Here is a 25,779-nt window from a genome sequence, read left to right as displayed (position 1 = left end):
AGTTGAAGATGTCAGCAAACACTTTAGCTAGCTCGCTTGCACAGGCCCAGAGAACCTGTCCCAGTACGTCATCTGGGGGCATCGCCTTCCTTGGATTTATCTTCTGGAAGGCTCTTCTAACGTCTTCCTCCTTGACAATGAATTTTGATGCCACCAGGTCTGGTTCATCCAGAGGGGGCGGGACGCTCCTCTTCTGTTCAAATCTTGCGTAGAATACATTAAGTTCGTCAGGAAGAGAAGTGCTACAGCTATTAATATTCCAAGCCTTTTCTTTGCACCCAGTGATCTCATTTAGACCCTGCCATAGTCTACTGGCATCTCTCTGGTTAGCCTGGGCTTCCAACTTGGCTCGATATTGCCTCTTGGTGCCCTTAATGGCTTTCCGGAGTTCACGCCTGGATTCCATGTAGCCACTGGTATCTCCGGACCTAAAAGCCGCAGCTCTAGCCTTCAAAGGGACTGGACCTCATAATTCATCCAAGGTTTCCGGTTAGGGAATACCCGGATCGTCTTGCAAGACACACAGTCCTCTGTGCATTTCCAGATAAAGTCCATGACAGCTGAGGCATACTCATCGAGGTTAGCTGCCGAGTCCTTGAATACTAACCAGTCCACCGATTCAAAGCAGTCACGGAGGACCTCATCCGTTTCCTCTGTCAAATGTGACACACTTTTGACACCCTGACCTCCCACTTCAGTTCCTGTTTGTAAGCCGGGAGGAGGAGTACGGCCTGATGGTCCGATTTTCCGAACTGAGATCGTTGGATGGAAAGGTAGGCATCCTTGGCTGCTGTGTAGCAGTGGTCAAGTATATTCGGGCCTCTAGTGGAGTAGGAGACATGTTGGTATAACTTTGGCAGCGCTTTTCTGAGGTAGGCCTGGTTAAAGTCTGTGGTGAACTAGATATACCTGTCTGACTGCTCCTGTGGCTCCTCCCACAGACCCTGCTGACAGCTCCTGTGGCTCCCCCCACAGACCCCTGTATAAAGGCGACTGTGGGCTGCTGCTCTCCCTCATTTTCCCCAGGATGTAGTGCTGTTTATTCTTCCAGTCAATAAAAGCCGATATCTCACTTCCTAAGTCTCAGCGTGAGTTATTGATGGTGCATCAATTTTATTGATGGAAGTTACAACATGGAAACCGTTTTACGCCCAGAACGCTTAGATTTGGACCCCCAAGACCCTGAAGCAGCTCTTGCCTTTGAACACTGGCTTGTGTGCTTCCAATCGTACTTGGAGGAGGTTCGTGCCACCGACTCAGCTGTTCGGCTCAGACTTCTCCTCTCGAGGGTCGCCCCAAAAGTTTATTCATTCATCAGGGACCTCTCGACCTACGAGGGGGCGCTTGCCGCCCTCAAAAGACAGTACATGCGGCCGGTAAACGCAGTTTATGCCCGGCACCGCTTGGCAACACAAAAACAGCGGCCTACGGAGTCGACTGCTGAATTTCTCCGAGCTCTACAGGCACTCGTGCGGACTTGTGACTGCCAAGCGCTCACAGCGGAACAGCATACGGAACTCTTGGTCCGAGACGCTTTTGTGACTGGGGTCCGGTCAGTGTATTTATGCCAGCGGCTGCTGGAAAAAGCTGATCTTACCTTACGCTCAGCGATAGAGACGGCCGATACGTTGGAGGCTGCGCAGCTGTACGCCGAAGCAGTCCAGCCGCGCGATTCCCCGGTTCCGAGCGAATTCGCCAACGCTGCTGCCAGTCGCGGTATCACGAACTCCTCGAATTCGCCGAGTATAAAACTCTGTTACTTTTGTGTGCTTCAGAAACATTCCAGAAACAGCTGTCCGGCTCACGAAGTGACTTGTTCCAGCTGCGGGAAGAAGGGCCATTTCACCAAGGTCTGTAAATCTAAACTGCGCCCGGGGTCGAGCAGCGCTGCGTCTGAGACCTGGGGGCCGCCATCTTGCATGCCCGGATGTGAGCGGCCATCTTTGCTGGCGTCACCAAGCCCCGCCCCCGACTCGCCATCTTGCATGCCCGGATGTGAGCGGCCATCTTTGCCGGCGTCACCAGGCCCCGCCCCCGACTCACCCCGTTCAACGCTGGCTACCGTGACCCTCGATCAAAGCGCTCCGCACCAGCTTGCAAGGTCAATGATGGACATCCTGGTGGAGGGACACAGGACTAGCTGCCTGTTTGACACGGGCAGCACTGAGAGTTTTATTGACCCGGCCACAGTGAAACGCTGTGGACTCGTGACACAGCCGGCACGTCAGAAGATCACCTTGGCTTCTGGGTCGCATTCCACAGACATCCGGGTGGGTTGTGTAGCAACATTGGTGGTGCAGGGCATAGCATATCGGAACTTTGCGTTCCTGGTCATGCCTCGACTGTGCGCACCTGTGCTGTTGGGGCTGGACTTCCAGAGCCATCTCAAAAGTGTTGACTATGGCATATGACGGGCCCCTCCCACCACTCACTGTCAGGAATCCTCAGTTTGGTGGGACTTCGCCATATACTCCGTTACCACACGCACATACACACCGAACCACACATCCCGCCCAGCACCATGTCGATAGCTGTGCTGCTGACACTATTTGCAACCTCTCCACCCTCAAGATCCCTCCCCCATCGCTGTTCACCAACCTGACCCCCAACTGTAAACCGGTGGCAACTAAAAGCAGGAGGTACAGCACGGGGGACAGGGCCTTTATTCATTCAGAGGTGCAGCGGCTGCTCGGGGAGGGGATCATTGAGCCGAGCACAAGCCCATGGCGGTCCCAGGTGGTCGTTGTTCGGACTGGGCAGAAAAATAGGATGGTTGTGGACTATAGCCAGACCATCAATAGATTCACGCAGCTTGACGCGTACCCCCTACCCCGCATCGCGGATATGGTCAACCAGATAGCTCAGTACAAGGTGTACTCGACAATTGATCTGAAATCCGCTTATCACCAGCTCCCCATCCGCCCGGAGGACCACCCCTACACCGCCTTCGAGGCAGGTGGCAGGCTCTATCACTTTCTGCGCGTCCCCTTCGGTGTCACAAATGGTGTCTCAGTCTTCCAGAGGGAGATGGACCGGATGGTGGACCAGTACAAACTGAAGGCCACATTTCCCTATCTAGATAACATCACCATCTGTGGTCGCGACTGGTCGGATCATGATGCCAACCTCCAACGATTTTTCCAAGTGGCCGGTGCTTTGAACCTCACTTATAACAAGGACAAGTGTGTGTTCAGAACCACACGACTCGCTATCCTTGGGTATGTCGTGGAGAACGGGGTCATTGGCCCTGACCCCGACCGTATGCGCCCCCTGTTAGAACTCCCTCTTCCCACCACTCTCAAGGCCCTCCGGCGGTGCCTGGGTTTTTTTTCCTATTACGCCCAATGGGTCCCCCATTACGCGGACAAGGCCCGCCCCCTGGTCCGGTCTACCACTTTTCCCCTCTCTGCCGAGGCCCGCGCAGCCTTCAGCTGCATTAAAGGGGACATTGCCAAAGCAACGATGCATGCGGTGGACGAGACCATTCCTTTCCAAGTAGAGAGTGACGCCTCTGACGTCGCGCTGGCTGCTACCCTCAATCAGGAAGGCAGACCAGTGGCGTTTTTTTTCTCGTACCCTTCAAGGCTCTGAACTTCGGCACTCCGCGGTGGAGAAAGAAGCCCAGGCCATAGTGGAAGCTATTAGGCACTGGAGGCACTATCTCGCCGGCAAAAGGTTCACCTTGCTGACCGACCAGCGCTCGGTTGCATTCATGTTCAGCAACCAACAGTGGGGCAAAATCAAAAATGATAAAATTTTGCGATGGAGAATAGAACTCTCCACCTACAATTATGATATCCTGTACCGGCCTGGCAGGCTCAATGAACCCTCTGATGCCCTATCCCGGGGAACGTGTGCTAGTGCCCAGCTCGACCAGCTGTATGCCCTTCATGCCCAACTTTGCCATCCGGGGGTCACCCGATTTTACCATTTCATTAAAGCCCGGAACCTGCCGTACTCCCTGGAGGACATCAGGACGATGACCAGGGACTGCCAGATCTGCGCTGAGTGCAAACCGCACTTCTACCGTCCTGACACTGCGCAGCTTGTCAAGGCCACCCGCCCTTTTGAGCGACTGAGTGTTGACTTTAAGGGCCCCCTTCCCTCCACCGACTGCAATGTCTATTTTCTCAGTATTATTGACGAGTACTCGCGATTCCCCTTTGCCGTTCCCTGCCCCGACACTACTACCACGTCGGTCATAAAAGCCCTGCGCCAGCTCTTCACTCTTTTCGGATATCCCTGCTATGTCCACAGTGATAGAGGGTCCTCCTTTATGAGTGACGAGTTGCGCCGGTTCCTGCTAGCTAGGGGCATTGCTACTAGTCGCACCACGAGTTATAATCCCCGGGGGAATGGCCAGGTGGAGAGGGAGAATGCCACAGTGTGGAAGGCCACACTTTTAGCCCTTAAGTCAAAAGGGTTGCCGGTCTCCCGCTGGCAGGAGGTCCTCCCTGAGGCACTCCACTCTATCCGCTCCCTGTTGTGTACGTCCACTAATGCCACCCCTCACGAACGCCTATTCTCTTTTCCCAGGAAGTCTGTCACTGGGACCACCCTACCAGTTTGGCTGACGTCCCCGGGGCCAGTGCTGCTACGTAAACATGCGAGGAGTAATAAGTACTCACCGCTGGTCGAGAGGGTTCACCTCCTGCATGCTAATCCCCAGTATGCCTACGTGGTCTTGCCTGATGGGCGGGAGGACACGGTCTCTGTCCGCGACCTGGCGCCCGCCGGAGCAGCAGACCACTACCCCGAGCATTCCACGGTAACTATGCACCCTGTACCCGAGGTGACACCGCACACACCGTGCCACACCCAGACTCCTCACGACGCTCATGTACCGGGCATCTCGTACGCGTCTATTCCAGGGACCTCGCTCACACGCGAGGGATCCCTGACACCTCCAGTTGGGACAGAACCAACCCACTCTCCGCCTCCGGTGCAAACACCACCTCCGGCACCTGTGCAATTGCAGCCGGAGCTACGTCGATCGCAGCGAACGATTCGACCACCTGATAGACTTAACCTGTAAATATACTTGGGGATTTTTTTTTTTTTTAAACAAAGGGGGGGGGGTGATTGATGCACCATCAATAACTCACACTGAGACTTAGGAAGTGAGATATCGGCTTTTATTGACTGGAAGAATAAACAGCACTACATCCTGGGGAAAATGAGGGAGAGCAGCAGCCCACAGTCGCCTTTATACAGGGGTCTGTGGGAGGAGGCACAGGAGCAGTCAGACAGGTATATCTAGTTCACCACAAAGTCCCTGGCTGTAATGAGCGAAGCCTCCAGATACCTGGTCTCAAGTTCACTGATGTTGGCATATAGTGTATTCACCACACACTCCACGTCCACAGGGGGGGAATGTAGACCACTGTCAGTATGACAGAGGTGAATTCCTGTGGCAGATAATTGCGACAACACTTCACAGACAGATGTTCCAGATTCGGACTGCAGGAGCTTGTCAGTGCCACTGTGTCCGAGCACCACGCAGTGTTGATCAATAGGCAGACACCACCTCCCTTCATCTTGTCTGAAGATGCTGTGCGGTCCATCCGATGGATCGAAAATCCCTCCGGTCAGATGGCACAGTCGGGGGTGGCAGGGGAGAGCCAGGTCTCTGTGAAACAGAATACCCAGCAGTTCTGCATCTCCCTGCAGTAAGTGAGTCTCCCTTTAAGATCATCCACCTTGTTCTCTATGGCTTGCACATTGGCTAGTAGGATGGTGGGCAGAGGGACCCTAAAGCCCGTCCGCTTCAATCTGACCAGCAGCCCAGCTCTTTTCCCACACTTCCTTGGTAAATAGTGCATCTTTCCAGGTTTCCATCGATGTGGTGTGTTGTTGGCAGCTCTTTGAGGTTGATGAACACCTCCCACGTCGTCAGGCGCTCCAGATCGGGCCGAGTGACGGAGGAGGCTCCGCTGCCACTTCCAACTGCCGGGGGCCCGGGCTGTCGATCAGGTCTGGCCCCGAAGCCGACACCTAATCCCGGAGAGCCAGGCAGCCGAACGAAACAAGTCTGTGAACTGAGTCAACCAGTTAACCTACCAACCAGTACGTCTTTGGATTGGGAGGGAACAAGAGCACAGAGGAAATCCACGTGGTCATGGGGAGAATGTACAAACTCCTCAAATAGCACCGGGAATTGATCCTGGGTCATTGATAATGTAAAGCATTGTGCTAACCAGTATGCTACCATGTAGAATGAGACAAAAGAAAATAATAGTCAGAGATATTGACTGCTTTCTCAATTTATTTTAGATTGAATACTTGGTGAAAAACAGAACTAATAAATGTATAATATTCTGCATTAGCAGCAGGGTCAATATCTTATCAGATGTCAAACCATATGCTTTCTGAAATTGTTAGAAGATGTCTGATATTTTCTTTTCTCATGTCAACCAACTTTTGAAATTGCAGATAATGATTATTATCAAAACTTCACTTTGGTGTGGGAGTATATTTTGCTTTATTGCTTTTCACTTCAGCTGAAGAAGTCATATGGGAAATCTTGATTGGAACAGCAAAAATGTAATTTTGGCCAAAAAATATTAATAATTTACTTGATTACTCTAGAATATGAGAGTAAACATGTTACTCTTAAAACTAGCTTCTGCAGTTACGCCTCAAACACAATTGATGACATATTTCAGAAATGGCAAATCCAGGAAGAGCTGGGATCAGTTTTCTTCATTTCTATTTATAAGTTTGTATTTTGCAAGAAATTATAACAAACTGGCACTCCAAAACAAGAACTGCTACCTTGTTAAGGATTGAAAATGCCACAACAGTTCAAAGCATCATAGCATTCATTACATGCAGATTCAGAATGGAAAATGATGTAGAGAGTATAGAGTGAGACAAAAGAAAATCATATTCGGAAATATTGACTGATTTCTCAATTCATTTTGGTTTGCATACTTGGGAAAGAACAGAACTAATAAATGTATAATGTACTGCATTAGCAGCAGGGTCAATATTATAATTCATAATTTTAATGACAACTTATAATGCCGAGCATGGCTTTCATAATCCGTGTTAAAGATAAAATTAAGTTCAAAATTTCATTGCATAATAAATTACAACTGTACAGATGCAGATCAAGATTGTATTGCAGACACACACAACTGTAGATTCTGGAATCTGAAACAATCAATGATCTGCTGGAAGCACACAGTTGGTTAAGTAGCATCTGTGGAGTCGGAGCATTGGTCAACATTTTGGGTCAACCATCCCTTTGACTACACATGCAGCCTGATGTAATGAGGCACAATGATACAATAAGTTGGTTAGAACAGTATAGAAAATCTGATGATTTTCCAATTAAACAAATTGTTATCAAATTTATTGTCCAATTGCTACTGTAGGTTTGCCATTCCGTAAAATTATTTCAAGAAATGATGCAAATGATTCCACTTAAAAGAATGAAATAGCAAGATGAATTTACAAGTAAAATTCTGCTCAAAGGACTTTAAAATGGACTAACATAGCTAGAGCTGGAGCATTTAAAGAAACTCTAGTAAATGAAAGTAATATGTATATTGAGAAGTAAACTATGCTCTCAAAAGCAATGATATTCTTGTAGGGGAGATTTTAAAGAAAACTGCCAGTAGTTTGGGCATTTCATATAGAAGTGCCAACAGATACATTATGTTTCCATATAAGTGAAGTTAAGCTTGCTGAAGCTGGAGGCACTTAGTTCCTCATTGAGTGCAGGAACAAAACTAAATTTTTCATCTCGCCAGCACTCGCAGTCTGAAATCTGCTCCAAAAATCTAGCATATGAATTCAATTCCATCGAGGCTTATAGTTATAGAGTCATAGAGCACTGAGCACAGAAACAGGCTGTTCGGCCCATATAGTTCATGCTACCCAGGTCTGCTTTGTCCTATCTACCTGTACCTGGACCATATTGTTGTTCTCCATACCTCTCTCATCCATGTACCAATCCAAACTTCTTACAGAGATTATTCTTGCTGTATTAGTACTTCATAGTTTTCTTTTAGTTTTTGTTACATCCATTTTTAAGACCTTGGCTTTTATGCAAGACCAGTATATAAACTGTGTATTTACTTGAGAAGGTGGTGAGGAACTGACTTCTTGAACCATTGCTATCTTTCTGCTTAAGGCTGTCCTGCAATATTATTGGAGAAGCAGTTCCATTGATCTTACATTGATGAAGGAGAAGTAACTAATTTCCAGGCCAAGATGATGTAAGTCTTGGAGTGAAACTTGCAAAAGCGTAGTGAATTTTATTATCAAAGTACATATATCACCATGCACAATCCTGAGATTCATTTTCTTGTGAGCATACTCAATAAATTATAGAATAATAACCATAACAGATTCAATGAAAGACCACAGCAACTTGGTTGTTCAACCAGTATGCAAAAAACAAGCTGTGCAAATACAAAAAAAAATTATAATAATAAATAAATAAGAAATAAATGTCAAGAATATGAGATGATGATCTTGTAAAGTGAATCCATTGGTTGTGGGAACATTTCAATGATGGGGCAGGTGAAGTTGAGTAAAATTATCCCCTTTGGTCAAGAGCCTGATGGTTGAGGGGTAGTACCTGATCCTGAACCTGGCAGTGTGAGTCCTGAGGCTCCTGTACTTTCTGATGGCAGCAGGGAGAAGAGAACATCACCTGGGTGGTGGAGGTCCCTGATGTTGGATGCTGATTTCCAGCAATAATGCTTCATGTAGATGTGCTCAATCGGTTGGGAGGGCTTCACCTATAATTGACTGAGCCATGCCCACTACTTTTTGTAGGATTTTCCATTTAAAGGCATTGGTATTTCCATATCAGGCTATGATGCAGCTAGCAATATACTCTCCACCACACATTCTTAAATGTTTTTCAAAATTTTAGATGTCATGCTAAAACTTCATCAACTCCTAAGGAAGTAGTGGCACTGCCATGCTTCCTTTGTAATTGCACTTAGATGCCTGACCCAGGACACATCCTCTGAAATAATAACATAGAGGAATTCGAAGCTGCTGTCCCCTTCAGCTCTGGTGCTTCAATGGAAGCTGTCTTATGGACCTCTGGTTTCCTTCTCATGAAGTCAATAATCAGCTCCTTGTTCTTGTTGACATTGAGTAAGAGGCTGTTATTATGACACCACATAATCGGATATTCCATTTCCGACCCATTTGCTGATGCTTTACCCCCTTTGATTTAGCCTATGACAGTGCTGTCACCAGCAAACTTGAATATGGCATTTGAACTGTGCTTAGCCACTGTCACAAATGTAAAGCAAGCAGAGCAGGGGACTAAGCACACAGCGTTGTGGTACACCTGTGCTGATAGAGATCATGGATAATCTGAACAAAATGGGGTCTACAAGTAAGGAAATTGAGGATCCAATTGTACAAGGAGGTACAGAGGTCAACACCTTGGAGTTTATTCATTAGTTTTGAGGGGATGAGAGTATTGAATGCTGAGCTATAGTTGATAAAGAGCAACCTGATGAATGCATTTTTGCTGTCCAGATGTTCCAAGATTGAGTGAAGAGCCAATGAGATGGCATCCACTGTGGACCTGTTGCACCAGTAGGCAAATTGGAGTGGAACAAAGTCACTTCTCAGGCAGGAGCTGATACGCTTCATCACCAACCTTTCAAACTCTTCATCACTGAGGATGTAAGTGCTACTGGGTGACAGTCATTGAGGCAAGTTACCATGCTGTTCTTGGGCACTGGTATATTTGAAGCCTACTTGAAGCAGGTGGGTACCACACACTACCGAAGGAGAGATTAAAGATCTCAGTGAACGCACTTGCCAGTTGATCAACACAACTCTTCAGTATTTGGCCAGGTACCTCATCTGAGACAGTACTTTTTGTGGGATCACCCTCATGAATGCTGATCACACATTGGCTTCAGAGACTGAAATCATAGGATTAACTTTAACTTTATAAGAGACGATACCATTCAAGCCCTGCTATAATTGTTGAGCATTCTTTGTTGACCCAAGTTTCGTCCAGAATTGTCACTTTGCCCATGAGCTGGCTTTTTGGAGATGGTACCTGGACCTCTTGTAACTTTCTTGGTCACCAGACTTAAATGTCTTTGATCTGGCTCTCAGCAGATTTCGGATCTCATGCGGTTGGTGGTGTTCCCATGTGGCTGCTGTCTTTGCCCTTCTTAATGATAGTCTCTGGATTTTTGAAAAGTAGCCAGAGTGAATAACAAAAGCGTATTTGGTAAATGGTAAACACTACAGCCACAGTGCACTAAGGATGGGAGGAATAAACGTTCATTCATCTAGAAGTGGTGCCAGTCAGGTAAACTGGAGTCAAACTTTGAGAATTTTTGACATTTTTCTCTTTTAGGAAAATGAAGAATATGGCATCATGGTACTTACTTGTGCCTTGTAGAAGATGGAAAGGACTTAAAATGCATTGAGATGAGTCACTTCTCGCAGGATAACAACATTCTGCAGTGCTCTTATTGGCATGATACCTACACAACTGGTCCAGTTGAATTGCTGTTTCATGATGACTCTCAGAATGTTGATAGTGAGGGCCTTGGGGGTGGTAGTATAATTGAATGTCAAAGATAGGTAATCAGGTTCCTTCTACATGCTACTTATCTATTGGGATATCGTCTTGAACTTGTTGCATGCAGTGCTTCGTTTATGAAAATTTACAAATAGAACTGAATGTTGTCCCGTCAGCGGTGAACATTCCTTGACTGGACTTGTGATAGGTAAAAGAATACTGTTCATGCAGCCAAATCTAGGTGAGCCCATGTGGGACTTTTGCAGTAATATGCTGGGGCTGGCTTAGTTGATCTCCAGTTACTGCAATGAACCTTCTCTCTGTTGGAGTGTTTTCTTCTTAATGCCTGTCAACTTCATTTTAACCAAGCCTCCATTAAATGTTGCTTTGATGCCAAAGGTAATTACTCTTACCTCTTTTTTGGAATGCAGTCCTGGCTCACATTTGAACTAAGGCTGTGATGTGATCCAGATCTTAGTGATCTCATCAAAACCCAAGAGTGGAGATTATTCTTCCGTAAATAACACTTGATCGCATTGATGATGACTGCTCCTACTGTGTCATGCTGATTGAGAGTATTCTGATTGGGCAATAATTGGTCAACTTGAATTTGCTCTAGATTTTGTTAATAGGATATACCTGGGCCAATTTCCAAATTGTGCTGTGATTGCACTGTAACAGCTAGCTGTGAGGTGCAGTTAGTTCTGGAACACAAATTTTCAGTACTACTTTTTCTCCATTCTCATAGTTTTAAGCTGTATCCAATGTTCACACTTGTTTTATGTGATATTATGTGGAATAAATCAAAGCTGGCAGCATAATGGCTTCTGTAATGACAGGGAATTCAAAAGGTAGCTGTGTTAGGTCCTATTACCCCTTAAAATCCTGAACGATTAACTTCAGTTGATACCCGTTATGGATGCAGTATTATTAAAGATTCTCATTCGTAATGTACTCATTCACTGACCATCAAATCAATCATAATTCTCCTGCTCAAAACCAAATCATAAAACGTAAGATTGCAAATTATTGCCTCATCACCTGTCACACCATCACACCATCACCTGTAGCTTAAATGTCCATCTCCTTTCGATCTCCCTTTTTGCCTCTAATCAATTTTCATGTCTACCACAGGACCTTAGCAGCTTTTAGTGAAGTCATAAATTTAATTCTAAATGACTGCAACAAAGTCCACATCTTTATTGATGTGTCTGTAATATCGATAAGAGTTTCCCATAGTCTACCATCACTTCCCACGTCACTTTATGAGAATCACGGTTATATGGTCCCACTGCAATCACACAGAGCAGGACAATGAATCCCCAGAAATAGCTTTTCTTCACAACTGGCAACCAAGGATCTAATACCCAGAATATCATCAAAAAACAAATGGACCATATATAGGCAACTGTAATCAAGGATAGGCATCTGGGATCAAGTAAATCAATGGGGATGCAGAAGTGTACTCAGGAAGGAAATCAGAAGAAGATCACTTTGATAGATAATAATGGACAATCTAAAGCAGGGATTCTTAACCTGGGGTCCACAGACCCTCCAGGGTCCGTGAACTTGGCTGGGGAAAAAATACATCTTCATTTTCACTAACCTCTAAATGAAATTTAACATTTCCTTCAATTATGAAGGTAGGCAACAAACCATAGCAGTATTAGCAGTACCTGTGACTTTGTCACCAATAGAAATCTCAGATATTTTCATAGCACATTGAAGCTGATACAAAGTCATTACTATGAAATTACTGTAGTTATTAGACCCACCGCTAGATAGAATGTGATCACAGTCTGTCTGTAGGTGCTTGTGTGATGTAGCTGGCCAGTTATCAGACAGCCCTGTGATTGGATGTCCAACATGAGCTGTGTGTTGCTGTGTCAAAGACCATAGCAGTTCAATGTTCTTATGCAAACTAAGCAACAACAGTCTTCACACGGAGATGCTTTTAAAAAATAAAAATTAATTTTAACTTGCTTTTATTCTAAGTGTATATTCTTGTTATTTAATGTATTAATAATGAAGCACACATATTACCATATCACAAATTTGTTTCTTTATATATTTTGATTACTATATTTCAATGCAATTGGTTCCTTTTGTAATCCTATGTATTATATTTTATATGTACAAACGTTTGTAGAAATACATTATTCTGAGAGGGGTCCATAGGCTTCACCAGATTGTCAAAGGGGTCCATGGCATAATACTGTATTTTAAGGAAAGAAAGAATAACTAGAGTGAGAATATGGCCCTTAAGTGGTTAAAGGGGCCATCTTTATATGGAGCTGGACAAGGACCTTTATGAATATTTCTCTCTTTTTTTTTTTACCAAGAAGAAAGATATGAAGACTTTGGAACTAGGAATGGTAAATTGAGATGTCTTATGGATAATTTATATTATAGAGGAAGAGATGTCACATGTTTATAAAAGTATGAAAGTAGAAAAGGCTTGGGCCTGGCCAGGTATATCCAATATTATAGGAGGCTAGAGAAGAAATTGCTGAAGCCTTGGCTGAGACATTTGTATTATCATTAGCCAGCAGTGAGGTGTCAATAGATGGGAGGGTAGTGAACGTTGGGCCTTTATTCAAGGAGATACAGAAAGCCCTGGGAACCATAGACCAGTAAGTCTAACATCTGTGGTAGTTAAATTAATGGAGAGTATTCTGGGGGATAAGATAAACATTAATGTAGAAATACAGGGGTTGATGAGGTTTTGTCAGCATGGCTTCGTGAATGGGCAATCATTTCTTACAAACTTGATCAATTTTTTTGATGATGTGATCAAGAAAGTTAATGTGGCCAAGGTGGTAGACATGGTTAATATGGACCATGAAGGTCTTTCATAAGGATCCACATGGTAGGCTGCTCTACAGGTTAAAATCAGGGTCTTTGTGTCTGACACTTCAGATGAGAATAATTACAGATTATTTTGATATGGAAAAAAATTACTCTTAAGCTTCCTTTGTATTCATAATATGTCCAGTGGCTACAGCAATTTGGAAATAAGGGACTACATGGGAGAAATCTTCATTCCTGCAGCATAGAAGAGCATCATTAAAATTATAGCTAGGACATAAAGGCAATGCAAATTCTTTTCACTAAATTATTGCTTGTTCATGCATTTTTCATCTAAGAAAGCAAATGCTAACAACTTCATGTAACTTTCAGTGCCAATTTGATTGAAAGTCAAATTGCATGCTTGTTGTAGCATATAAATTGACTTAAAATGTGTCTGTCTGTTCACAAAAGGAGGACACTTTCAAACCCTGAGATTTCTTCCTAACGCCTTGGAGGAGACTGCATGAAAGTCTGAAGTCCACGATATTGAAGGACTATGAAGAGTGATTATGAAGTGTGAGAAGTTGTATCTTAGCATGGAGAAATTGTGATCTTTATCCTTGAACCTTGTTTATGTTTTCTTTTGAACTAGTTAAGCTCAACAAGAATTTTCAATGTTAGTGTTTGATTTATAACTAACAATAATCATGTAAATTTTGGACAATTGATGATGAAATAGGGGAATATATGTTGGTTAATTTCAATTTAAATTTCTGTACTTATCAAAACATTGACAACAGATGGAGTGGGAATATTCTTTTTTAAGCTATCAAAGGATTAATTGGAGCTTCCTAAGAATTATGGAACAGATGAAAATATCTTGTTTAGTATAAAATATTATGTTGTATTCTCCATATAAGTAAAGATCACATTGTCAAGAACAATGGTAGCCAATGGCTAACTTTTAATCCAGAAGACATCAATTCTGAATCCCTAACTTACATATCATGTTTAAGTATAGAATATTTTAATAATATACTGTGATTCACACAGCGTTCCTCATACACACTGACTCTAGTAATAAGCCTTGCCTAATATATATACCTCAAAATTACATTTGTTCTCTGGTTGCATTTCAGCCTTTCTAAGGGACTTCACAAGCAGACTATTTCTTTTGGGATTTTAATGTGGAAGCTCATGCCTTAAAATGATCTAAATTATTCATTCACAGTTAACAAAAGTTCTTCCCTTTTCAAAGAGAAAGTGCACTCGTCTCCTGCATCTATCAATCAGCAATCTGTCTGCTTTCCATTCTGAATTTGCAGTGCTTCTAAAAACAGATTATCGAGCCAGCAGAGAATATTTTAGCTAACAGGACCCCAACAATTGCTGTAAACCAAACAATACGAGGGGTGATTGATAAGTTCATGGCCTGCAGTAGAAGGAGTCAATATTAAAAAACCTAGCACGTTTATTTTTCAACATAGTCCCCTCCTACATTTAAACACACTTAGTCCAGCGGTCGTGGAGCATACGGATCTTGGACTTCCAGAAAGTGTCCACAGCAGAGGTGATTGATAAATTCATGGCCTAAGATAGAAGGAGATGAGTTATACAGCTCTCGTTACATGCACATGCAGTTCAACTCTTTGAGTGATTATGCAGAAAGTTTGAAGTTAATAACTCATCAGGGGTGATTGATAGGTTCGTGGCCTAAGGTAGAAGGGACGAGTTATTAACTTCAAACTTTCTGCACAATCACTCAAAGGCAAAAATTTAGAATCTTAAAATAATAATTTGAATTATTATATACCATTTATTCTCCCAATGTTGCACTACTCAACTTATCTACAGTTGAAGTCAGAAGTTTACATACACCTTAGCCAAATACATTTATACTCAGTTTTTCACAATTGCTGACATTTAATCCTAGAAAACATTCCCTGTCTTAGGTCAGTTAGGATCACAATTTTATTTTAAGAATGTGAAATGTCAGAATAATAGTAGAAAGATTGATTTAGTTCAGCTTTTATTTCTTTCATCACATTCCCAGTGGGTTAGAAGTTTACATACACTTTGTTAGTATTTGGTAGCATTGCCTTTAAATTGTTTAACGGGTCAAACATTTCGGGTAGCCTTCCACAAACTTCTCACAATAAGTTGCTGCAAGTTTGTCCCATTCCTCCAGACAGAACTGGTGTAACTGAGTCAGGTTTGTAGGTCTCCTTGCTCGTACATGCTTTTTCAGTTCTGCCCACAAATTTTCTATCTGATTGAGGTCAGGGCTTTGTGATGGCCACTTCAATACCTTGACATTGTTGTACTTAAGCACACAACTTTGGAGGTGTGCTTTGGGTCATTGCCCATTTGGAAGACCCATTTGCGACCGAGCTTTAACTTCCTTGCTGATGTCTTGCTTCAATATATCCACATAATTTTCCTTCCTTGTGTGCCATCTATTTTGTGAAGTGCACCAGTCCCTCCTGCAGCAAAGCACCGCCACAACATGATGCTGCCACCCCTATGCTTCACGGTTGGGATGGTGTTCTTCAGCCTGCAAGCCTCACCCTTTTCCCTCCAAACATGATGATGGCCATTATGGCCAAACAGTTCAATTTTCATTTCATCAGACCAGAGGACATTTCTCCAAAAAGTAAGATCTTTGTCCCCATGTGCACTTGCAAACTGTAGTCTGCTTTTTTGTGGTGGTTTTGGAGCAGTGGCTTCTTCCTTGCTGAACAGCCTTTCAAGTTATGTCAATATAGAACTCATTTTACTGTGGATATAGATACATTTCTACCTGTTTCCTGCACCATCTTCAGAAGGTCCTTTGCTGTTGTTCTGGGATTGATTTGCACTTCTCGTGCCAAAGTACATTCATCTCTAGGAGACAGAATGCGTCTCCTTCCTGAGCGGTATGATGGCTGCATGGTCCAATGGTGTTTATACTTGTGTTCTATTGTTTGTACAGATGAATGTGTTACCTTCAGGCATTTGGAAATTGCTCCCAAGTATGAACGAGACATGTAGAGGTCCACAAACATTTTTCTGAGGTCTTGGCTGATTTCTTTTGATTTTGTTTGTAAACTTCTGACTCACTGCAATTGTGATATAGTCAATTAAAAGTGAAATAATCTGTCTGTAAACAATTGTTGGAAAAATTACTCGTGTCATGCACAAAGTTGATGTCCTCAATGTCTTGCCAAAACTATAGTTTGCTAATATGAAATCTGTGGAGTGGTTAAACAATGAGTTTTAATGACTTCAACCTAAGTGTATGTAAACTTCTGACTTCAGCTGTATAAGTTAGGATTTGGGATTTTTTCAATAAATCCCTCTTTCACACATGACCTATTGCATTTTATCTTTTTTTTCCCCCCAAAGTATTTCCATTTACTTAGACCCTGTAGCATCTTCTTATGTGACTTGGTACTAATATTGTTTCTTGTGAAATACATTGGAATTTTTAACTATCTTAGAGGACCATACAGAGAGAAAAAAGAACATGTTCTTGCTGTTATGGATCTGATTATGATTTGTAATTCTGAAATAGAACATTGGACTGGGTAATTTCTACAGGATTATGCACAACAGAGAGCTTCACATTGTACTGAACACATAACTCAAAGTCAACAGTTCCAATACTCAAAACCCTTTTGTGCTTGATTTCTTACTCTGATCTGTTAATGGTGTGCAGATTGCTACTCTTCTATATATGACCATATGCAGGTTTAACAGCATTTTTAAAAGCACATCCAGTCCTTTTTGCCCTTGAAATTCCCAGCTTGAGGTCACTATCTTTAACTTTTTCATGTCTCTGATTGTCTGCAAATGATATTGCAGGAACAGATCTTTCCTCTTAATACATTATATGAGATAAGTGTCACTGTCATCTGACACTGGCACAAAACTTTGTTTCCTTTGAAATATCTCTATGTTCCTGACAGGCTTCTTTGAGCTAGAGCCAGAATGTGGCAACATTATCAAGCTACTCAAGTATTTATCAATTTACAAATATTGTATTTACCAACTTTTACTCTAACTCATTAATCTTTTAAGGCTTGTATCTTTGATATGCAAATATATTTTTTGCTATAGCAAGTGGGTCTCCATTCATTACTGTGGAAATACCGATGATCAAAATACCTATAATTCATTTCACCCATATTTTTTGATAAGTAATCTTTCCACTTATCAAATAATTTTCAAGGAAGTTTTCCCTTTCACAAAACAAGAAATTCCAGTATTTTTGTTCAGCCTTAAATTGCTGCAACCTTTCAGAGGACGGAGCGGATTAATGATGTGCTCCTTTGCTTGTATTTTCAGAAACAGTTCTATTTCCATCTTTAATATCTTTATTTTTCCCCTTTCGAAGACCCTGACCTGGAGTTACACACGGATATTGGTTCTTTGCGGGAATGAGACCTGCTCTTGGGGTTTCAAGACTGGTCATTGTTCAGCACGCCAAGGGCTCAGGCTAAGATTTGGAAACCTAGGATCTCAGAACTCTAGAGATGGGTGGTTCAAGGGTAGGTGTCATGGCAGGAGACCAGTGTGTCAGCGGGGGAGTCAGGATATCTGTGGTTGTGTGCCAGGAGACCCGAGACCTTTGAGATCTTCAGGGACAGAGCCCCAAAAAAGCAACGTAAAGGGATTTTAATACCGTAAACCAGTGAGCTGTTTGTTGTGTCTCCCCACTTGCTGGGAAAATGGAGGCACCTCCTTCTCCCTTATTAGGGAGAGAGAGAGCCTATGGTATGTCGTATACGGGGTGAAACACCAAGTCTTTGGGGTAACTGCAAGTCTGTGTCTTTGCTATTGCTTTGCTCACGCTTGAGTGCTCGGTGGTGGTGCTGATGCTTCTTCATGCCGGTGGGGGGAGGGGGGTTTGTTGCTTGCTGCCACTTACGTGCGGGAGGGAGGGGAGCGGGGGGGGTACTTCAGGATTCTAACATTTAACTGTCGTTCATTCTTAAGGGCACTCCTCTGTTTTCATGGACGGTTGCGAAGAAAAAGCATTTCAGGATGTATATTGTATGCACTTCTCTGACATTAAATTGGACCTTTGAACCTTCCTTTCAGTTTGCCTCAACCTTCCCATTTGTAACGCATCACAGAAGCACTTAGGCCTGAAGGTCAACAAATTTCACAAAGTCCTGGCTGGATGAACTGCAGCAAAATGACTGAATTCCACAACTCGAGAGAGATGAAGCCCACTTTTCAATAGTCCTTGGAACGATAATATGGAATAACTTTTCGGATTAGCAGTTTATTAGCATTACTCAAATCTTGTCCCTTCCAAAAATAAATAAATCAACTTTTAATTTCCAACTGGGATAATTCAATCAAGAGAAAAAGATAAAATATTTAACATTACCATTAAGTCCATAAGGAAAGACAAATTCGTCATTAACGGATGCTTCAAGCTGATTTAATTATTTTAAGATTGCTTCAAATTTCTTGAAATTGTGTATGACGAAGAGGATGGCCTTTCTAAAGTAGATATGGATGTCTATTGGAAATTATCTACTTAAAACAATAGGCAAATGTATTATCGATGACGAGAGAGAGATGCATTTGCAGCAAGATTTGTAAGAACAAGCGCGGCCTAAAGATCCATCAGGCCAGAATGAAGTGCTTGGAGCAGGAGAATGCTGCGCAGCATCCAGGATTTACGTCTGGTGAGACGCTGGAGGAGCCCGGCCTGGAGTCACCCCACAGAGTCCAGGATCTCCAAGGGCCAGAAGCTTCTGTCCCAAGCAACATAGTTCAACAGCATCGGAACAAGTGGCCCCCAACCAGCAACAAGAAAGTGTGGCTCTAGTTCGATGTGGATGTAGCAAGGATCATAGAGTTGACAGCCAAGGGAGATGTTGACAGATAGCTTCAGACAATGACCACCATCCTTGTCAGTTTTGCCACAGAGAAGTGTGGGATAGAAGAGGGAAAGACCAGCAGATCCCACATACTATGAAGCACAGAACAGCCCAGATCCAGCAACTGCGCCACAAGCTCCGGTCCCTGGCATGGCATTTCAGGGTAGCAACAGAGGAGGAGAAACCTTCCCTGGTTGAGCTCTGGAACATCTGCAGGAAGAAGCTAATGACCCTGCGCAGAGCAGAATGGCACAGGAGGCAAGGGAGAGAAGGAGCCAGGAAGCGAACTGCCTTCATAGCCAATCCGTTTGGTTTTACAAAACAGCTCCGAAGGCAGAAACACAGTAGCCGCCTTGTGTGCTCTAAAGAAGAGGTAGACCATTTCCTTCATAACATCCTGAGCGACCCGGCAAGGGAGCAAGAGCTGGGTCTCCACAGAGCCCTTACAAGCCAACCACTTCCCATAGTGGAGTTCGATGTGAGGGAGCCCTCCTGGAAGCAAGTCCAGGAAGTTGCGTCTTCAGCCAGAGCCAGTTCTGCGCCAAGATCCAGCGGAGTACCCTACAAGGTGTACAAGCACTGCCCGGAGCTTCTCAAGATTCTTTGGAAGATTCTGTGAGTGATCTGGCACAGGGGGACTGTGGCAGACCAGTGGAGGCACGCAGAGGGGGTCTGTATCCCCAAGGAGGAAAATTTGTCGAACCTGGAGCAGTTCAGATCCATCCCGCTGCTTAGTGTGGAAGGGAAAATCTTCTTTAGTGTCTTGCCCTGCTGGATGACGTACTTTCTCCTCAAGAACGCTTATATCAAAACTTCAGTGCAGAAGGGTGGAGTTCCCGGAGTACCTGGGTGCCTGGAGCACACTGGAGTGGTGTCCCAGCTGATCAGGGAGGCACACTTGGGGAAGGGAAACATGGTCGTGCTTTGGCTAGATCTCGCCAATGCGTGTGGGTCAATACCTCACAAACTGGGGGAGTTTACACTGGACCAACACCACGTTCCCAGAAAGATAAAGCACCTCATCATGAACTACTACAGGAACTTCAGACTGAGAGTCACTTCTGGAGCTATGACATCAGGCTGGCATAGGCTGGAGAAGGGGATTATAAATGGGTGCACAATCTCCATTATTCTCTTGACTATGATAGTCAAGGCAGCTGAGGCAGAATGTAGAGGCCCGCTGACCAAGTCTGGTGTTCAGCAGCTCCCAATCAGAGCCCTTATGGATGACCTCATTGTCATGACAGCATCGGTTCCTGGCAGCACGTGGATCATCCAGAGCCTGGAAAAGCTCTTGGCATGGGCAAGGATGAGCTTCAAACCAGCTAAATCAGGTCCATGTTGTTGAAGAAGGACAAAGTGCTGGACAAGTTTCGTTTTACTTTGGGTGGCACTACAATTCCATCCATCGCCAAGAAGCTAGTCAAGAGCTTTGGGAAGGTCTTTGACTGTAGCCTCAGACATACAGCTGCCATCTGATCTACTTCCATGGAACTTGAGAGCTGGCTCACCACGGTGTTTGAGTCAGGCTTACCTGGAAGGTTCAAAGCCTGGATTTACCAGCATGGCATCCTACCCCGAATCCTATGGCCGCTACTGGTATACCAGGTGCCTATGACAACTGTGGAGTTGCTGCAGAAAAAGGTCCATAACTACCTTTGAAGGTGGCTGGGCCCACCTCATAGTCCAAGTGGCGCAGCCTGTATGAAAGGTGCAATAATCTGAGACTTCCCTTCAGCAGCCTGGACGAGGAGTTCAGGGTTTCCCGCACAAGAGAGGTGCTGCAGTACAGGGATTCCAACGACCCTTAAGTGACAGCAGCGGGCATCAGGTACGGATGGGCAGGAAGAGGAAGGCACAGGAAGGGCTGGTGATAGCAGAGTCCCGGCTGAGACACAGGGCTCTGGTGGGGACAGTGTCAACTGGGCGAGAGGGGCTGGGCTCCATCTCACAACCTCGCTATGACAAGGCCAAAGGTGAGGACAGACGCCAACTAGTCCTGGAGGAAGTGTGGGCTGGCATTGAAGAGGAGAGGGATAGCAAGATGGTGGGCACGTGGCAGCAGGGAGCATGGACAAGGTGGGAAGGTGCACTGGTGCGGATAATCTCCTGGTCTGACATCTGGCAGGCAAAACCCCAGCGCATTAAATTTATGATCCAGGCTGTCTATGATGTCTTGCCAAGCCCTGCAAATCGCCATGTCTGGGGCAAGAGTGATACACCAGCATGTCCTCTCTGTCCAGGAAGAAGATCACTGGAGCACATCTTTAGCACCTGCCCTAAAGACTTGTGGGAAGGTCACTGCCGGTGGTGTCATGACCAGGTGCTGAAGGCAGTGACAGAGAGCATTGCGATGGCCATGACCACCAGTAAACAAAGTGGTCAGAGGAAGAACATTTCATTTGTCAGAGCTGGAGCACAGTCCCTACGTCAGCCCAGACCATCATTATCATCGGGCCTGCTTAGCACTGCAGCAGATCGGCTGCTTCAAGTTGACCTGGTGAGGCAGCTGAAGTTTCCCGACCAAATAGCAACAACTTCACTGAGGCCGGATGTGGTCCTTTCTTCAGTGTCCTCGAAGCAGGTTGTCCTCATCGAGTTGACAGTTCCCTGGGAGGACCACATTGAGGAGGCAAATGAGCAGAAGGGGGCCTGGTACCGGGAGCTGGTGGAGCAGTGCTGGAGGATCGCTGTGAACCCATCGAAGTAGGGTGAGGCATTTTGCCGGCCGCTCACTCTGCAGAGTCTACACCCTACTTGGCATCACTGGGGCTGGCAAGAGGAAGGCGATCAGGACCATCACAGAGGACGCTGAGAGAGGCTCCAGAGGGCTATGGATCAGAAGAGGTGATCCGTGGGCCAGTGCTGCTGGGACACAAGTGTTATGGTCCGGTCCGGAGCCCACTTTCCAGGTCTTGATCCGGTCCGCAGACTCCGGGTCTTTTACCGTCCCTCCTTTCACCCTTAAGCTCAAATAGGATCATCTTGGCTTAAGGAGGTACACCTGAGACATATCGGCTTGCAGGTGGATATAAGGGGCTCTGGGACTGAGTTTGGTTGGTTGGTTTGCTCTGAACCTGTTTTGTACTGTTCCCCTGTTTGTCTTGTACCTGCTGTTCTGTCTGGTTTGCCTTATTTGCGCTGTTGTGCTGTTCACCTGGCTGTCCTGTTTTGACCCTGGCTTGGAGTACCCACTGTTAATCATCTAGTTCTATAAGTCTGTTCTTGTAGTCACCCTGGACTGACTCTCTTCCAATCCCTTGCCTCCGTTGGGTAAGCAGGCTGGACTGCTGTGGCCCAGTGGGGGGACTCTGATCCTTTCCTACCCCTCTCTTCTGATGGGTGATGCCCCGCAACCTGCCCAAGTGCTCTGCATCTTGCCCAGGCCCCAGTGTTCCTGCCTGGGAGGCGGCCCTGCCCAGGAGCTATGTGGCCTGCCCTGAGGACTCAGACCCTTTCCTACCCCTTGCTCTTGATGGGTTGTATCCTGCATCCTGCTCAGGTGCCCTGTGACCTTCCCAGACCTCTGTGTTCCTGCCTGGGAGGCTGGGCCCTGCCCAGAAGTAATGTGGCCTACCCAGGGGGCTATCCTCCCAGCATTACTTGGCCCATAGACCCATCCTTTAGCCTAGCTAGTGTCCTGCCTTTGCCATGAACTCCCTGAACCCCAGGATTACCGTTGCATGCCACGGTCTCCCCATCTTGTTCTATCTTTTCGTTGTTCCTGTCCTGCCCCTAGTACTTCAGTGCCTGCATCCTGCATTTGGGTCCAGTCTCCAAGTCCCCTTGTGACAACAAGCTGGGGTCTGATCAACCCCGACTGGGTCAGTCAGGTGAGGGTGTATGATGTTGAAAGACCTGAAACACCCAACAGCCCCAGGTTACATCACTGATCTGCAGGATGTATCATAATCACAGTAGCAATGGTGGTGATATGATGTGATCTCCAGGAAAACATTTTTATAGCTTCAACCACATTTACTTTTATGATGTTTGCATTGATTTGTTGCAAGCTGAAGACATTTCTGTACCAAGCCACTAAGCACAATGAATAACACTAACATTGTAATACGATATAATAAAAATGTATTGATTTCAAAACTACATCGAAGTAATCTGCTTTCTAATCTCTTCCGAAAAACACTTGAATTCTGCAGAATTAAAACGGGAAAGATTGCACACTGACAAGGAACAAATTGTTTGATTTGCTGTCTGTGGCATAACAAAACAGAATTTACAGGATTCTTTATGACTAAACCTAATCTGACAACAAAATAATATTTATTTATTTTGGTATTAATACTGGAAGATCTTCTTATCCCCAGTGACAATGTGCAAGCCATCAGTGGACACTGTTGATTGCCATCCTTTGTAGAGCTCTCTTCCCCTCTGGAAGAACTATTTCCAAGTGTTGAAACAACCCCTCCCCCCCCCCCCACACACACACACACACACACACACACTCACTCCCCCCCCCGCCCTTTGGAACACTGATTCATTCAATAATAACGCCCTCTGCTAATATACATGGTACAAATAAACTGGATTGCTAAATAAATACAACTTTTTTTTTGAATTTGTGGCATTCTTGGATTTTCAACATATTGTAGGTGAAAAATGCAGCCGTTTCAATTTTGCTGTAGTCCCATCACCATCTCAGTACCCCAGTGCAGATATTATTGAAAGATATGCTTACCGTAATCTAGAAGACTTTTCGCAGCCTGCTTTTAGCATTTAAAGGTCTATATTCTGTGTTATGGACAAGACTTTAATCAAGAGAAACAGTTCAGTAATAATGATTTGAGCTTTGGTATCTTTAGCACATAAGCACGGAAAAGAATTAATCCAAGTGAAATCATTCAACTGAATATATTGTATACCTGCTGCTGGTGTTATTTTATATCCTTTAACACTTTCCCTATCACATGTATTTTTAAATGTATTACAAGAAAATATTGTTGCAGTTTTTTCTATTTGCCATTATAATATATAAAAGAACAATGAAATAACAAATATTATACTTTATTACAGATGTGCATATAAAAATGAACATGTTGCTACTGTAACTAATGCTTAATCAAAGCTTATTTTTAAACACCGAACTTGTTCTTGGATCCTTCCGCCCTCCGTTTTTGATGCCTCATGCTGTGCACTGCAAACTCATTCTGAATTCATAACTCTCATCATATTCAAAATGCATGAGCATTCTCTGCTTGCAAACAACTCTTTGAACAGTCTGTACGCCTTGTTAGTCTTTGACTATATTCCGATCCATAGCGTCCGCTCAGATTATATCAGGGACACCTGGTTGGAGTTGCAAAATAAAAAAAATACTGAATGCACTGTTTTGATCTGATCCGTTATGTATACAGTAAATGCATCAGGGTGTACTCAGCAGCATAGTGAGTTATGGAGGTCAGTGCAATCCAGAGTAACTCAAATCTGTTTATAGGTACTGCAGGGATGCTTGACATCATGGGTCATTTCCTCGCAGAAGAAAAGAAAGCTCAGATTCCCAATGTCAGAGCACGCTTGAATATACAGTAGATTGTATGGCCAAAGCAATCTGACTTCCATTTAAAGAGCTTTTACAGACCTTGACAGCTTCTCACTGCAAAGTTAAGTCAATAACAGAACTGGGAATTTTGATGTGTAGTGGTTCAAGGTTAAAAGATCTATTTCCCTGTAGAAGAATTGAACAACTAATTTTAGTATGAAATAAATCGTATGAAGAATAATAAAATATGCTGGATTGATTTTTAGTTTAATTTGATTTCCATATCAATGTAATAATACATGTATATTGGTGAAGGTTAGAATGTCTATACAGTGCTACCTTAATAAATAATAAAATACATACTTATTACTGGATGAATGAATCATAAACGATTTCTGTACAACCGAATGAATAACGTGCTGTAATCCACTGGTTTACATCATATCCCAACCACTTCAAAAATATATTAGCAATAATGACCAAAGATTTGAGCAAATACTATCAGCCTGATTGCTTGAGAGATAATTCTAAACATCTGATAATTGTTAGCAGTCCCTAAGCAAAACTGATTTTTATTTGTCATTCTTGGCACAACACATTACCAGCATGACCAGTATTTTATGTTCTTTTTAGTTGCTCTTAAGAAGCTGGAGGTCTGTATTCTTCTTGAACTAAAACGATGTGAGGTAAGGAATTGTAAGTTTTGAGCAAGTAGTGAATATTGGCCAGTTCATCTCCCTTTGAAATAATACCTTTGATCCACTTGAGAAGGTGTGCAATGTCTCATTTGAAAGGCAGTTCTTCCTTAATATGAGAATTTATACTCCAACCACGAGAATGGGACTTGAACTCAAAAATCACAGAGGTGGGAGTGGGACCAGCTCATCAACAGTATTTTGATTGCCTTGCATTTTAATCAAGAGACATTCAACATAATCTAAAAGCACAGCCTGGGAAGAACTTGATCTTGATGCAAAGTCATTGTGCCAACATTGTGCTTATAATAACGTGGAATATTTGTTCAAGAAGTTGTTCAATATATATAGCTTCTTAGGAAGGTCCAATTACTTTGATTGTGTTGGTTGCAAATGCTG

The 25,779-nt window shown here is 44.1% G+C and overlaps 1 pseudogene; it reads left to right on the top strand.

Moving 5' to 3' along the window:
• Positions 1-19,163: 19,163 nt before the first annotated feature.
• LOC140733985 (uncharacterized) overlaps positions 19,164-25,779 on the top strand; it is a 39,178-nt pseudogene continuing 32,562 nt past the window's right edge.

The sequence above is a fragment of the Hemitrygon akajei genome, chromosome 10 (assembly GCF_048418815.1).
Source record: "Hemitrygon akajei chromosome 10, sHemAka1.3, whole genome shotgun sequence".
NCBI lineage: Eukaryota > Metazoa > Chordata > Chondrichthyes > Myliobatiformes > Dasyatidae > Hemitrygon > Hemitrygon akajei.
The sequence above is the reverse complement of the archived record's forward strand: the minus strand, read 5'-3'. Positions and strand labels throughout refer to the sequence as shown.